The 17,206-nt window shown below is 42.6% G+C and overlaps 1 non-coding gene across 1 annotated transcript; it reads left to right on the top strand.

Moving 5' to 3' along the window:
- The first annotated feature begins 1,000 nt into the window (after window positions 1-1,000).
- Window positions 1,001-1,106, top strand: LOC114913329 (small nucleolar RNA R71). The gene has a single exon (XR_003799345.1). It is a non-coding gene; the product is annotated as a small nucleolar RNA R71 (small nucleolar RNA).
- The last annotated feature ends 16,100 nt before the right edge of the window (window positions 1,107-17,206 follow it).

Here is a 17,206-nt window from a genome sequence, read left to right on the forward strand (position 1 = left end):
ACTATCCACACTCAGGTATGAAGTTTTATATTTAATTAATATTTAGATATGATCTAAATATAGATTAGTTATGTCCTGTACTTGCTGAATTTTAGATTTCAGATGTACATATATGCATATTAGTTCGTATCATAGATTCTGTATGATGATTTAGATTTGATCTATGTATGCATTATAGATTAAATTCTTTAATCTATATATATTTTATTGTAAAATTTTAAAAATACATGCACATCACCCACCACTCTCCCTTCAGTTGCTAGTTGACCTATTTGGATCTCTAGCTTAGTAATGGATTACATGTTGGAGTTAAGGGTCTGGGTGTTAACTTTTAACTGTTCTAGCACTTTCAGAACTCTCTCCTCAAAAGTTGAGCTATGACCAGTGGTAGATGGTTGTGGAGCATTTTGAAACTGGTGGTATGGCCCATGCCTACATGTCAGTTCCTGATAGTTGGGTCTAGGTACAGCAGGGCTAACCACTGACTGTGGTTTTCAAAAAAAAAATTGGATGGTTTCTCCAATCGGGGTTATAAATGTTTCAATATGGATCATTTTCTAGTCTATAAGCTTGTTGAGCTTGAGCTTGTTGGACCTGCTCGTGCATGAACTCAGAAAATTGAGGTGCAACTGGGCATTCACTTACAAAATGGGTTGGGCTTGCACACAATGAACAAACATCATGGACTAGGTTAGGTGGAATCGGAGAGTGTCCAGTATTCAGAAGATGGTCTAATTTATGGGACAACTCATCTACTTTACTGTGGATATCCATAACATTTTCAATCTTATAGATTCCACCTCTTTTCTATTGAGACATGGGTTGTTCTCTAGAAGTGGCAGACATGTGATGCAAGAAGTTCTCATTAAGTGTTTCAAAGAGCTGCCAAGCTGCATCCTCACTCTTTAGCATGAATGTCTCACCACATGATGCATCAATCATTTATTGGTGTTTCTCTGATAGACCATCGTAGAAACACTAAACAAGTTATCATTTGGGGATAGCTTGGTGGGGGCATTTACGAATGAGGTCCCTTAATCTTTCCTATATCTCATGAAAAAGTTCATCATCCAATTGGAAAAAACTAGTAATGACTTTTCTAATTTGATTTATTTTTCCAATTGAAAAGTATTTCTTGAGAAACTCTCTTTGAAGATGGTCCCAAGTTGAAATAGTTATGAAATCTAGGGAGTTTAACCAATACTTGGCTTTGTGCTTAAGTGAGAAAGGGAATAGTTTCAACCTGAGGGCATCATCAGAGATGTTTTAGATTTTTATTGTGGAGCATATCTTAAGAAATTCGTTCAAGTATTTATACGGATCCTCATTCGACAGTCTATAGAATGATGGTAGCATTTGAATAATGCTGGACTTAATTTAGTATTGTGCCACCTCCATAGGAGGAGGCGGGATATATAGCAAGTAGGTGTAAGATGAGTGGGTAAAGTACTCCTTTAATTGTCATGGTGGGTCAATCTTTTGATTTGGATTCATGATTTTGACTCGATTTGTTCGAATCATTCTTTCTAGTTCTAGGTCTAGTGGGTGTAAATCAGGTGGTAATGATCAGCATCCTAGCATGCACCCAAAAAATCTCATCGAATTTTAATTTCAGCAAGTTTTTTTTTTTGAAAGAGAAGAGGAGAAAAGGAGGAGGAAGAGAGAAAAGAGTCCTAAAGAAGAAAACCTAAGGAGTCCTAAGCCTAAGATGAGAGAGAAGAATTAATTAGGTTTGATGTTTTTAGTTAACAATCAAGTGGTTCAATCAATCTTCATTGTGGATTATCCTAGATCTAGATAGCTCCTAACTACTATGGTCACCTTCGAGCATTCCAAGTAGCAGACTAGCCACTCAACTAGTCAGATAAGTGTAAGATTGGTGGGGGTCCCCCCATTGTTTTTCTTAGACACCAACTGAGTTGGCCAGAAAAGTGAATGGAACCAATTAATAAACCGTCTTCCTTCAGGATGTAATCTCTGAACCACTTTCTAAAATACTAGTTAAATTGACTAACCTGAACCCGATCCAACTTTTAGAGTTCCTTGTCCTACTGAGCTTGAGAGTTTTTAGGGGTCAACATCTAATCGATTTTAAATTAGAGATTTAGGTCAATACAATTGTAGGATGGTGGTTTGTGGGCCAAGAAAGGGTGATGAAATCTCTATCTTATGTTGATTAGAGTTTTGCCCTTATGATGTTTTACAGAATTATGCAGTGCAAAAGAAGAAAAGGTATCCAAATTTAGTGATTAATCTAGATTAAATTAATTTGTTTCTCTTTTTAGGTTTTATGATTAGGTATCTAATTCCCTAAATAACTTATGAGATGTCAATGTAAGGATTTGGTTGATTTTGCAAGAAAGTAAGTTTGACTAAGTAAACTAGGCAAGTTAGAATGCAAATAAAAGGTAGAAAACAAATATAGCAACTATATATTTTTCTTTCAAGGGAATCTATTAGAAAGGAAGTAAATTATTTTAAAAGGCATGTCTAAAATATGTAGGAAGTCAAATCTATATAAACGGTAGAAAATTATATTTACTTGAAAGGCAGTAAAGCAATCTGAAGTAAGAAATAAAGACATAGAAAGTAGTAAAATATAAATTTTTTTCTTTATATTTTACAGATTTTTTTAAATTTTTTTTTCAAAACAATCACACCAATATCTCCGATAATGGTGCCTAAATTTGATGCATATTGTAGCATACCAAAATTAATCCTACTCACTACTATGTAAATAAGATGAGTCAGAATCGTATCCACAGGGATCTTAGGTTGATTATTTTGAAAATATAAAAGATAAGAATAATAGATTATAAAAAACTAAGAAAGAAACAAAAAGATTACAATAAAAATATTTTTCATTGATTAAATAAAGAAGCACACAATAGAAAAGAAATAAAAATTTGATACAAGAACAATGAAACCAAGTTGAACTTCTCACTGCGCTCGATAATGGATGTGCCTCTTTGAATCCTTCATCTTCCTCTGTGCAGATAGTAGCAGATGGATGACTAGAAAGCTTGGTCTAGGAACTCCAAGGAAGAAAGATAGATGGAAGAGGGTATGGGAATATAGAAAGGATAGCGGCACAAGGATTAGGACCTCTCCTAGATTTCTTTAGGATGTAGAGAAGGGATCTATGAAGGAATATGGTGATGGTAAGGAAAAAGAAAATGAATTGCTAGGGTTAGTACCTCCCCTAAACTTATAAAAAGAGAAGAAGAGGGAGAGAGAGAGGAGAGCTTGAAGAGAATTTAGAGTTGGCTTGATTTGAGAAGATGGAGACTTTGGGGTTCTATTTATAGAGTGGGGAGTGGGGTGCTAGGGTTTCAAAGGAGAGTTTTAGGCATGTGGAGTTTTGGTTGGCATTGGAGTTGTAAGAAAGAAAGGATATAGGGCGCATGAGAGAGTGCATGAAATTTTATGGAGGTGAGATGTTTTAAGGGTGTGCAGTACGACGTGAAATAAAAGATGGAGGGCCCCACATGTGTGAAAGGTGAGAAGGAGGAGTTTTAGCATGAGAAATCCATAGGATACGCATCCACTTCTTAGGTTTCATGAGGAGAGAGGGTGGTATGAAGAATAGCCCTTGGATCAAAAAGATTTGCTTCCTAGCTCTTGATCTTTAAGCTGTGTTCACACTTGGATCTTTATGTAGCATTATCTTTTAATCTGGACCCTTGATATTTAAGTCGTGTTCATACTTGATTCCATTTATCTTCTAATCTGAATCCTTGATTGGAGAGGTTGCTTCTTGACCCTTGATCTTTAAGTCATGTTCACATTGGAGTAGGAGCTGGTTGCCTGGTTCACTCAAATCTGATTCGATTTGAGTTCAATTTGATTTTTATGAACCCAAACTCCTAATTACCTGCAAAATAGATTAGAGAGCATCAAATTATTAATACATAAAGTGTAATTAAATAGAATTATGTACCTCTAGTGACTTAATTCAAATATTCATCAAGGGGTTCATACTTTCATTCTACTGGGTTGCCACTATATACTGCTAGGTGTTATTGGTAGATTGTAGGACTCATCGGATATCATCTTAATGATCAATGACCCTCGAAGGACAGAGTTGAAATTATTCCAACTCATCAAAAGTAGTTTCGATAATATTATGATGGAGATCACAATATATCTCACTATCAGATAGAATGAAACTTATGGGATCATACATTAAAGGATTTAATCTTTAATTAACCAATGGGCTTATGATGTTCTAATTGGGTTAGGATTTAATGAAATCCTATTGGATTTAGGAGAACCATGCTAGCACATGGTTAAACCCAATTCTTCTTCGGACTTAGATTCCTCATGAGATAAGGATTAGATCAAGTCCACAGCCTTAAACCTAATCTAGATCTACTTTAATTTGGGTTTAGAGGGGCACCTATTTGAGGGCCCAAAAGGATTAGATTAAGCCAATTAGTTAGCAAATAAATCTTCTTATTTTCTCCCTTGAAATTTTTTTTTTAGTATGGATCATTTTTGGAAAGAGAAGAGGAAAGGAGGCACATGCCTTCTTTTCTTTTTGGAATGTCCAAGGGGTGCACGCCCGTTTGGAGTTAGCATGGAGAGAAAGAGAGGGGAGCTATGCCCCCTCTCTCGTGGGCACAAAAACCATAAGGGGTGCCAACCTTTGGCACCCCCTCTACTTGCCTTATGGGATGAGGGGCACCCCCTCATCTTGCCTTATAAGATGTAGGCACACCCTCTACTTGCCATATAAGGTGTGGGCCTTTCCAATTGGATTTGATTTTCTTAGGAAGAAAATCAAATTAAAAGGTAAGGGATCTTATGAGATAAGAACTAATCTTTTTAGCCTGATTGAAGATTTATTTGGAATCATGAAAAGGTCTATTTAAGAGGTGGTCTTTTAAGGTTTGTGGAATTATTGAATTGTGAATTTAGATCTAAACCTCCTCCCCATCTCCATGCCATCCTCTCCTTCTCCTCTCTCTCCAATGCCTAAGCATTGGGCCTCCCACCTTCCCACATGCCCAAGTGTTTGGTGATCTCTTCTACATCAAGGAAAAAGGAGATAGGCTATAATTCAAGTGTTGACATCATGGATAAAGATCAATGGTTGATCAAAGATCCCAAAGATTGAGATTCGTCTTGGAGAAGATGGATCAAAAATGAGAAGAAAGATTCAAAATTGATCCCGGTGGATATCTATAGAGGCCGAACGCATGTGCGGCTCAAAAATCTTTAGATCTATAATCATCGACTGTGGTGTATTTCGACCCATACAAGGTATTGGGATATGATCTCAATTTTTCTATTTTATTTTTCAGATTATATGCATGACTTAGATCCATAGCTTGGGTAGATATAGATTTGATCTATTGCATGTGGAGTTAAAGGGTTTAACCTAGATCCATTTCTGCTACTATTTCAAAATTATTTTGAAAGCTATGCATGCTAGTCTATCTGTTTTCTAACATGCTTCTCTTAAGTCTTTTATGGAGAATTCTTTTGACAACCATACTTTGATCGATGTCAGCATGGGAATGTCATTCTCAATTAGGAGGATGTCATTCATATACAATACGAAGAATGTAACAGCACTCCCATTGACCTTTTTATATACACATGACTCCTCATTTTTTATGAAATCAAATGATTTGATCGCATCATTGGAGTGTTCCAACTTCGAGATGCTTGCTTAAGTCTGTATATAGACCTTTACAGCTGGCAGACTTTGTGATCACTATCACTAGAGGTGAAACCCATAGACTGCTCCATATAGATATTTTCTTCAAGATATCTATTTAAGAAAGTATTTTTCACATCCACCTATCAAATTTCATAATTGTAGTATGCTGCAACATGAGCATTGTCCAGATGGATTTTAGTATGGCTATCGGTGAGAAAATTTTCTGATAGTCAGTGCCTTCGCATTGATTATAATCTTTCACTACTAACCTTGCCTTATAGGTCTTTACCTTACCATTCGAATTTGTTTTTTGTAGATCTATTTACATCCAATAGGTACTATATCTTCAAATGGATCTACTAAAGTCCAGACACGGTTGAAATACATAGAGTCAATTTCTGACTTCATTGCTTCCTTCTATTTCTTAGAGTAAACATCTAATATCGCCTCATTATAGATTTTGAGATCATCTCTATGATCCCTATCTCCTATAAGGAATGCTTCTTCTATATCTTCTATAAGTATATCTAAATATCTTTTAAGAGGAGAGATCCTACTAGATCTACAAGGTGGAGGAGGTACCACATTTACTGGCTCACTATAAACGGGTTCAGGCTCTAGGACTCATGGCTCCTCAGAGATCTTTGTTGGAATTCAAGGTTTAGGGTATGATGTGTGTTTCAAAATTTTAATTTTTAAACACTATAGTAGAATATAAAATTAGAATAATTTTATTCTGAATCATGCATGCATAAAACATAAAATCACAAGGATCTAGTTCATATGTTGAAATTGTATATATGCTGAAATTCAGATTATGATTAAATCGCATACTTGTTTCACAATTTCTTTCTTCAAATATGGATCTGAAAAAGAAGAGATTCTTTTCTAGCTGCATAAGTATCTGACTTCTATAGATATCAACTTGGGATCAGTCTGAAACAGCCCTCTTCAAGTTGAATTCTCTTCTTTAAGAAAATTTAGCTTGCTGAATCTGAACGAAGCCTGGATCGCGATCAACGCTTGATTTCTTTTTTTGATCTTTTTCTTCTCTTCTTCTCTTACCTTTCTCCCTTGCTTTGTGCTACTATAAAGCACCAGAAACTAGCAAAGGAGGGGAAGCCCAACAGCTTGGGCATGGAAGAACTTGGGATGCCCCAAAAGGTGGGGCATGTGGGATGCCAAGGGAGAAGAGAGGGAGAGAGGAAGAGAGAGCGTAAGGGTCTCCAAAGGTGGGCATGGGCTGCTGGTTGGTTGCTTTTGAGACCTTAGGGGAGGTTCCTCTAAATATGCATAAGGATTGAATCCTATTCAATCACATAATACAAGTCCTACTTGCATTAGGTTTTCTTATAACTTAAGTTATTTGAGTTCCCCTAGGAATCTTTTTAGGCACCAACTCTTGGAGCTCTTGCACCCATTATTTCATATCCCAAAATACACCCAAGGGATACCCCATATGAAATCAAAAGGCCCTCTAATCATAGGACACGTCCAACTTGATCAAATCAAGGTTGCACCCAAGAATAACTATCAAAAAAATTAATTTGAGACTTGCACCCTTAATTTATTTGATCCAAAATCTTAGACACCTAACAATTGGAGTCCAATAAATCTTATTCATTTAGGTTATTAGTAGATAATTAAGTTTAAATTATCTTATCAAATAAAAAATTCAAACGAAAAGAAAAAATTGGGTCTAACCATATACTAGCAAGGTTACGTTGAACCCAATTGAGTTTCTCTAAATCCAATTGACACTTCATAAGTCCAATTACTAATTTCAGGCCTAATCCCTTTGTTGTGTGATCCTATAGATTCAATTCTATCTAGTAGTGAGATATATAATGATCTCTATCAAAATATCATTGAAACTCTTTTCAATGAGTCAGAACAATTTCACTCTAACTCATCAAGAATTATCGATCCAGAACAACCCTAGTGAGCTCTCACAATCCACCAGTGACACCTACCAGTATGTAGTGGTAACCCAATAGAATCAAAATAAATCTCTAGGTGTAGTTAACATGTGATTCAATCCCTCTATCGTGAGTCCCGATTAGATGGTAGGTCATAGATAAATTATCAAACCTTAACATCAGTCATATGATAGATTCGATTAGCTCAAGTCCAATTATGATTTTTATAAATTTTTTTTTATCAATCATACTGCTATGGCCACAGACTCTCAGACTTATCGTCTTAAATCCCATAGGACTACTCCTACAATAGACCAACTATCACCAACATCTACTACAAGGGCTCATTGAGACCCATGTTTATGTATCAATCAAATTCTAGCAACCTCACTGTGAGCAGTAGTGCCATCTCAAGTCAAAAGATCTGTCACACAATTACAACATCGGGACAATCACTGATGAATGAATAGAAATCCAAGTGATCTCTCATATGGTCACATTCAGTACTAGTTGTTCTCTAACAACTACATGCATTAGTTATTCAGTGTCTCTATACTGTAGACTGGAGACCCATCTATCCCAAAAGAAGTGATCTGTGCATCGATTTATCCACATCGATCACCATCCTCATGATGATTCTATGACCGAGAGCATTTAGGTATTAAATACATGTCTCTAATTTTCAACTCTTTAAGAATATGTATCGAAAGCTAATTTCATAGATGATTCAAGGACACATCACACTTGAATGAAATATAAACTTGTCTTTTTATTGATCATATCAATATATTAAGTATAAAATTATGTCCTAGATTTATTACAATGTGTCAGCTATATTAGCTTCTAGGACATATATCTATCAATCTTCCATTTGGATTAAAGCCAATTGGCCACAAATCTAAGTCCCATATTCTCAAGGTGGACTTTCATTTTTAGTTGGCTCAACTGCTTTATCAATGGATTTGTCACATTGTCCGTGGAGTCTACTCTTCGCATCTCGATATATTTTTTTTTGAGATAGTCACGTATAAATATGATATTGCCGCTTGATGTGCTTTAATTTCTGATGAGATCTTGGCTCCTTAGCAAGTACTATGGCTCCATTGTTGTCGCAGTAGAGTGGTATGGCATCCGATGTTATAACCCCAAGTTCTGCGATAAATTTCTTAAACCAGAAGTCTTTGCAGCATCTCAAGCAGCGACATACTCAGCTTGTGTGGTCGAATCTGCTATGATGGTTGCTTGAAACTCTTCCAGCTGACTGTGCCACCATTGCAAACGAACACATATCCTAACGTAGACTTTCTATCATCAGGATCAGACATGAAGTCTGAGTCAGTATACCCCTCAATTCGTAACTTAGAATCTCCTTCAAAAATTAAGAACAAATCTTTAGTTATTCTTAAGTACTTAAGGATGTTCTTCACAGCTATCCAGTGCTCATCATCTAGATTGGACTGATACCTGCTCGTGATACTCACAGTAAGAGTAATATCAGGTCAGTACACAGCATGGCATACATGAGGCTCCCTAGTGCTGAGGTATAAAGAATCCTACTCATGTGCTGAACTTCCTCAGATGTGGAAGGACACATCGTCTTGGAAAGATTAATACCATGCCTATGGGGTAAAAAGTCCTCTTTTAGAGTTTTTCATGTTGAACCTCTTCAACACCTTCTCTATGTACAGTTTTTATGACAGACCTAGCATCTGTTTAGGTCTATCCCTATAGACCTTTATTTTGAGAATATAGGATGCTTCTCCTAGATCTTTCATAGAGAATTTCTTGGACAACCATCTTTTGATCGTGATCAGTATGAGAATATCGTTCCCAATGAGGAAGATATCATCTACGTACAATATGAGAAATGTTATCACACGCCCACTGACTCTTTTATATAAACATAGTTTCTCTTCATTTTTGATGAAATTAAATGATTTGATCGCCTCATCAAAATGATAGTTCTAACTCCGAGAAGCTTGCTTTAATCCGTATATGGATCTTTGCAGCTTGCAGACTCTGTGATCACCATCACCAGATGTGAAACCTATAAACTGCTCTATATAGATATCTTCCTCGAGATATCCATTCAGAAAAGTAGTTTTCACATCCATTTGCCAGATTTCATAATTATAGTAAGCTGCAATAGTAAGCAGAGTGCGGATGAATTTTAATATGGCTACAGACGAGAAGGTTTCCTGATAGTTAATGTCCTCACGCTGACTATAACCTTTAGCCATAAGCTTAGCTTTAGAGGTCTCTACCTTACCATCGATACCTATTTTCTTTTTATAGATTTATTTACACCCAATAGGTACAATACCTTCAGATGGATCCACTAAGGTCCATACTTGATTTGAGTGCATTGAGTCAATTTCTAACTTCATCACATCTAACTATTTTTCGAAATCAATGTCAGACATTATCTCGTCAAAGATATTAGAATCATCATCATGACCCCTATCTTCCATAAGAAATATTTTCTTTACTTCCTCTGTAAGCATACCCATGTACCTTTCAGGAGGTTTGGAGATCCTGCTAGATGTACAAGGTGGTAGAGGAACGCAACTATTGGCTCATGAATAACGGGTTCCTGAGGATCTTTAGCTCTTTGCTCTTCAGAGACCTTCTCTTCGAGCTCAACTAACCTCCTAGTACCACCATCCTAGATAAACTATTTTTCTAGAAATATGATGTTCTGACTTACAATCACATTGTGATCTTGTGGAAAGTAAAAGTAGTATCCGATGGATTCTTTTAGATACGCTATAAAATGAGCTACTACAGATCTATCCTCTAGTTTATCAACCATCTGTCTCTTGACATAAGCTAGACATCCCAAGTCTTAAGATAACCTAGACTCGATTTTTTACCGTACCATATCTCATACAGTGTGGTAGGAACGGACTTTGATGGAACCCTATTCAACAAGTGAATGACGGTTAACAAGGCATGTCCCCAAAGATATATGGGTAGATCAGTGAAGCTCATCAAGTATCTGACCATATCCAATAGGGTCTTGTTCCTCCTTTCGGATATACCATTGAGCTGAAGTATTCCAGGAGGAGTCCATTAAGAGACTATGCCGTTGTCCTTAAGATGTTTCAAAAAATTTCAACTAAGGTATTCACCTCCTCGATTAGATCGATGAACCTTAATGGGTTTACCTATTTATTTTTTTACTTTATGTCTGAATTCTTTGAACATTTCAAAGGCTTCAGACTTGTATTTCATCAGATACACATATCCATACCTAGACAGATCATCGATAAAGATAATGAAGTAGCTATAACCACCTCTGGCTTGCACATCAAATGGCCCACATACATCAGTGTGTACTAGGGCAAGTAACTCAATGGCCCATTTTTCATATCCTACAAAAGATAACTTGATCATTTTTTTTTGAAGGTAAGATTCACAAGCTGGATACGACTCTGGGTTAAGAGAGCCAAGGATCCCATTCTTTTTCAGTCTGTTTATCCTATCCTCTCCAATATGGCCTAGTCTATGGTGCCACAAGTACTTCTGATTAATTTCATCTCTAGATCTCTTTTGTCCTATGGCACTCATTATTTGCTCGTTTAAATTCATATTTGCATCAACATGCAAGTGATATAGATTGTCAATTAAAAGACTTCGTGTAACTAATTTATTTCATAAATAAATAAAATAAAATTTTTTATTGAAACTAATTTCAAAATCTTCCTGTGCTAGTATGACACATAAATCAAATTCTGACTAGCTACAGGAATAAAATAATAGTCTTTTAAATCTAATCTAAAATCAGATGATAATTGAAGAGGATAAGTGCCAACGATCTCTACAGTAATTTTTGCTCCATTGTCGATCTGAAGGATCATGTCACCTTTCTTTAACCTCTTACTTTCTATTAGACCCTGCATTGAAGTACATATATGAACACTCAAGCCAGAGTCTAATACCCAACTAGAAGTAGAAGAAACCGTAAGATTAGATTCAATTATGAGCATACCTTCAGAAGGTTTGTCACCCTTTTTGATCTTTAAGCTCTCTAAGTAGATTGGACAGTTCCTCCTCCAGTGGCCTTCAGCATGATAGTGAAAATATTTTTCCTTTGCTTTGATCTTATTGTTGGGAAATGTGTCCCAAAAAGCCAATCGTCAAGCTGTTGACGATTGAGCAACCAAGTATTGTAATTGATTTGTTAATAAATAAAATATATTTGGTATTTTCATCAAAAGCTTTCATCTTCTAATGAACTCCGTTGTTATGATGAAGTCCTTAGGACTATTTAGATTCGATAAAGAGAGGATTTATCGATTAGTCTTTAAAACTGTTCACAACCAAATGATAGGCTGTTAATAAGGACGACAGCTTCTATCGAGCATAGGTCGCTGTAGGCCATATGGGTTGGTTGTCCTCTTAACCAAAGAGTGTGGAGACACTGGTATGGCATACAGGTGAGATGTAAGGGTACATCATCATTGAACGTGACCAACTCCAGAGCATTCTGCTGTCGAGAATGTCTCTAATGGGATATAGGTATAAGTGTCCCTTAGACTTGAGATCGCCTCAGTGACTTGCAAGCAACTCACTGTGCTTTGGTACTGGACTAACTAAATTTTTAATTCAGGGATGGAAGGCTTCTGGGCACAGTCAAGTACTTGCGAAGTCAGAGTGTGATCGAGATGGGATTGACCACTCCAAGAGTTGGAGAAGAATGAGTCGCTGTATTTCAATTTAGCAAAACCTTGGCCAGGGTAATCCATCAGATGGATTTGATATTTTGAAATACAATGTGGACAACCTGATCAGAGTTGACAGTTAAACTCTGGGGTGTCCTATGATCATTTTGGTCAAGGGGATGAATTATATAAAAACTATATCCGCATGGGTTCTGTTGGGTATAAAATACCCACAGCCGAAATCCTCGGCGGAATCGACTACGAACAGAACAGCTCCGCCCAGACTCCTACGGGAGCCAGGCTCCGCCTCCGACATCAACTGCAGAACAGCTCCGCCCGGACTCCTACGGGAGCCGGGCTCCACCTCCGACATCAACTACAGCACAACTCCGCCCGGACTCCTACGGGAGCCGGGCTCCGCCTTCAACATCAACTGCAGCACGGCTCCGCCCGGACTCCTACGGGAGCCGGGCTCTGCCTCCGACATCAACTGCAGCACAGCTCCGCCTGGACTCCTACGGGAGCCAGGCTCTGCTCTCGACGTCAACTGCAGAACGGCTCCGCCCGGACTCCTACGGGAGCCGGGCTCCGCCTTCGACGTCAACTGCAGAACAGCTCCGCCCGGACTCCTACGGGAGCCGGGCTCTGCCTCCGACATCAACTGCAGAACAGCTCCGTCCGGACTCCTACGGGAGTCGGGCTCCGCCTTCGACATCAACTACAGAACAGCTCCGCCCGAACTCCTACGGGAGCTGGGCTCCACCGCCGACATCGACTGCAGCACAGCTCCGCCCGGACTCCTACGGGAGCCAGGCTCCGCTCTCAGTATCAACTGCTGGTAAGCTCCGTCCAGACTCCTACGGGAGCCGGACTTCACCTCTAACTTTGATTGCAGAGGACTCCGCCCGGACTCCTACGGGAGCCGTGTTCCGCCCGCAACTTCAGCTCCGAGAGGGTTCCGCCCGGACTCCCACAGAAGTCAGACTCCACCCACGACCCCAGCCGCCAGGAGGACCTCTCTCGGACCTCCACAGAGGCCGGGCTCCGACCACTGCCGAGCTTCAATCAACAGATCCGCACCCCCTAGCAGGCCACCATAACGATCGCGATCCTGCTCCACTTCCTGTGGCGGATTCCGCGCAGCTCCATCATTCCCTGACAGGCCGCAGTAACCATCGTAGCTCTGCTCCACTTCCTGTGGCGGATTCCGCACAGCTCCACTACCCCCTTGCAGGCCACCATAACGGCCACAAACCTGCTCCACCTCCTGCGACGGATACCGGGCGATTCTCCCATCCGCTGGCAAGTCACGACAACAGACGCTGCTCCACCCCTCGTAACAGATTCCACGTGGCAAGCTGCGGTGATGGCCACGATTTCGCTCCACTACCTCTCGCAATAAATTTCCCCTGACTACGGGCGGCCCACGATCTGACGGTTACAGACGTCGCCATCAATCCGTTACCTCCTCCGTCTATAAAAAGGGGGGATCCAGATACGTTATTCTCTAAGCTCATTTCTTATCTCAAAACTCTGCAAAATTCTCCATTCGAGCACTCCATTCTTGTTGAGGCAGAGAACTGACTTGAGCGTCGGAGGGTCTTACTGGAGCAACCCCACCTTCGGTTTAGACTTCCTTTGCAGGTCCCGGCGGCGACCGCGGCTTTCCCGACTCCAGCTTCTCTGGCGCAAGCAGATTTTTGCACCAACAGGATTGGATTGGCGCTAGAGGAAGGGCCTGTGTCTTTGCAGCACCCTTGTTCTTAAAGGAGTGTTCAACGGAGCTGCCTCCGACCGTCTCTCCGTCACCCACTCCTAATCTCCCTTCGCGAGATCGACACTCGATGCCTCCGCGCAGGGCATCCACCCGGCGGTCTACGGCCTCCGCGGCCAGATCTCAGGCTCCGGCCTCCCCTCCAGTTTCTCAGCCTCCTCCTCCTCCCCCTCCGGCGGCGGCGGTCGGCGCGGAGCAGTTTGACTTGCTGGCGCAGTAGGTCAAAGGCCTCGTCGAAGCCGTACAAGCAATGCAGCAGCAGCAACCACAGGCGTCGGCGCATCCGGAAGGGGCATCTCCGGAATGCCAGAACCCGGTGGTGAGGTGGGCCACCTGGGCTAGCCGCCCCATCCTCCCCGGGAAGGCAAATCCGAGGGTAGAGAGCCCTCAATCGGATCACGACTCCACCCCTGGAAGATCCCTGCCCCCGTTCTGCCAAAGGACCCTCGAGACTCGAAGTCGAGAGGATTTCCTGGATCGAAGGCTCCAGGAGATGAGCCGGCGGATTGAAGAACTTTGCCACGCGCCCCCCGCTTATGGTGAGGATATTTGCACTGACCCTCCCTTCTCCCAAATGATTATGCAGGAACCGATCCCGCCGAACTTCAAGCTTCCCCAGTTCGAAAGCTACGACGGGACGTCGGACCCGGTTGATCATCTGGAGGCCTTTCGAACGATGATGCTACTTCACGGCGCTCCTGACGCCATCTTGTGCCGGGCTTTCCCGTCTACTTTGAAGGCAGCAGCGAGGAACTGGTACTCGGCTCTAAAGCCGGGTACCATCTTTTCCTTCGATCAAATGAGCCACCAATTTGTGGCCCATTTTGTTAGCAGCTGGCATCCCCGGAAGGGTTCGGAGTCCCTCATCAACATCAAGCAGAGGGAAGGGGAGTCCATACGGGCCTACGTCAACCGCTTTAATATCGCAGCGTTGGAGGTCCAGAACTTGGACCAGTCAGTTGCCATGGCCGCCCTGAAAGGTGGCCTTCAGAAGAATGATCTTTTGTACTCCCTGGAGAAGAAGTACCCCAGGGATTTTGCCGATTTACTGGTTCAGGCTGAAGGATACGCCCGAGCGGAAGAGGCCTTCAAAATGAAGGATGAAGAGACAGCAAGGGAGCGTCAAGCGGGAGATTCGAGTAAGCCCGCAGTTGAGAAAAGGTCCAAGGAAGCCCGGCCGCATTCCCGATCCCCTCCTGGACATAAGTGCGCCCATACTCCACCCCGGGCACGCAGGCAGAGAAGCCCGGACCGCAGGGTTCAGCGGGGCTCCCCACCAGGGAGATTTCGCAACTACGCCCCCCTCAACGCCTCGAAGGCCCAAGTATTAATAGAGGTCAGGGAGCAGCTCCCTAGGCCGGAGAGGATGCGCACACATCCCGGGAAGTGCAACCCCAACAAGTTCTGCCTCTACCACCGTGACCACGGCCACGACACCGAAGAATGCATCCAGCTCTAGGACGAGATCGAGGAGCTCATCCGACGAGGTCGACTCGACAGATTCATCCACTGCAGGCCTGAGGGTAGAGGAGACCGGCCAAGAGCCCTCCCACCACCTGAACCGCAAAAAAGGGAGGAGCAGCCCGGGGACCGGCCTCCCATCGGGACCATCGACTCCATCACCGGAGGGCCTCAAGGAGGAGCGGGAAAACTGTAAATGTATCACTTACTATTTCGCCTTGAATCTACTTTTCTTTCTAGCTAATGTGCCCCTCCCACCTAGCGTGGATGTATTATGACTGGATATGATCCCTCCAAAAACACAGCCATGTCAGGAACAGGAGGAGAACCTTGTCCTGACATGAGCAAAGTCAAAGGCCCGGTTCTTTTAGACCAGATGGGGGGAGAGGCCTTACAACGCCCTAATGTGCCCCCACAGCCTTGTTAGGGACAGGAGGAAAACTTCGCCCTAACTCGAGCAAAGTCAAAGGCCCGGTTCTTTTAGACCGGATGGGGGGAGAGGCCTTGCAACGCCCTAATGTGCCCCCACAGCCCTGTTAGGGATAGGAGGAGAACCTCGCCCTAACTTGAGCAAAGTCAAAGGCCCGGTTCTTTTAGACCGGATGGGGGGAGAGGCCTTGCAACGCCCTAATGCGCCCCCACAGCCATGTCATGAACAGGAGGAGAACCTCATCCTGACATGAGCAAAGTCGAAGGCCCGGTTCTTTTAGACCGGATGGGGGAGAAGCCTTACAGCGCCCTAACACGCCCCCACAAGCCAGGCTGGTAACGAGAGGAGAACCTCACGCCGGCTCGAGCAAGATGGAAGGTCCGGACTCCTACGGGAGCTGGGTTCCGCCTACAAGGAAGACTCCACCCGGACTCCTACGGGAGCCGGGTTCCGCCTACAAGGAAGACTCCACCCGGACTCCTACGGGAGCCGGGTTCCGCCTACAAGGAAGACTCCACCCGGACTCCTACGGGAGCCGGGTTCCGCCTACAAGGAAGACTCCACCCGGACTCCTACGGGAGCCGGGTTTCGCCTACAAGGAAGACTCCACCCGGACTCCTACGGGAGCCGGATTCCGCCTACAAGGAAGACTCCACCCGGACTCCTACGGGAGCCGGGTTCTGCCTATAAGGAAGACTCCACCCGGACTCCTACGGGAGCTGGGTTTCGCCTACAAAGAAGACTTCGCCCGGACCCCTACGGGAGCCGGGCTCCATCCACGACTTCTGCAGCAGGGGTTAATGGTGACGAAACCCGGCCGCCTAACAAGATCGAATGAAGAGAAAAGGCCCCCACCCCCCGACGACGTCTACATCAAACAAGTCAAACAACAAGAAAGGTTCGGCAGACAACAATATTAGCGCAGCGCACGGACGAAGTAACGCAAAATGCTCTTTTCATTTCGTTTTCGATATATATACACACTACAAGGCCAGGACGGCCAAGGAAAGAAGGACAAAACGACAAAAAAGAAATAACTGCATGACAAGATAGAAAGACAAAAGAGCTCTAAGGAGGCCCTGCTCCCTCCGACCTAGGGTTATCTACTCCATCCCTCAACCAGGACTGCCTCAGGTTCTCTATTGCTTCTTCTAGTTCTTCCCTCTTCCGCAGCGCGTCCTGGAGCGCCCGACGAAGTTGCTGGCTCTCAGCCTCCGCTTCTCGATGCCACTTCCGCAAAACTTCGGACTCCGCCTCTGCGTCTGCGACGGCCTTCCGCTCAAGTGCCAG

Source organism: Elaeis guineensis, chromosome 5 (genome assembly GCF_000442705.2).
Source record: "Elaeis guineensis isolate ETL-2024a chromosome 5, EG11, whole genome shotgun sequence".
NCBI classification, from domain to species: domain Eukaryota; kingdom Viridiplantae; phylum Streptophyta; class Magnoliopsida; order Arecales; family Arecaceae; genus Elaeis; species Elaeis guineensis.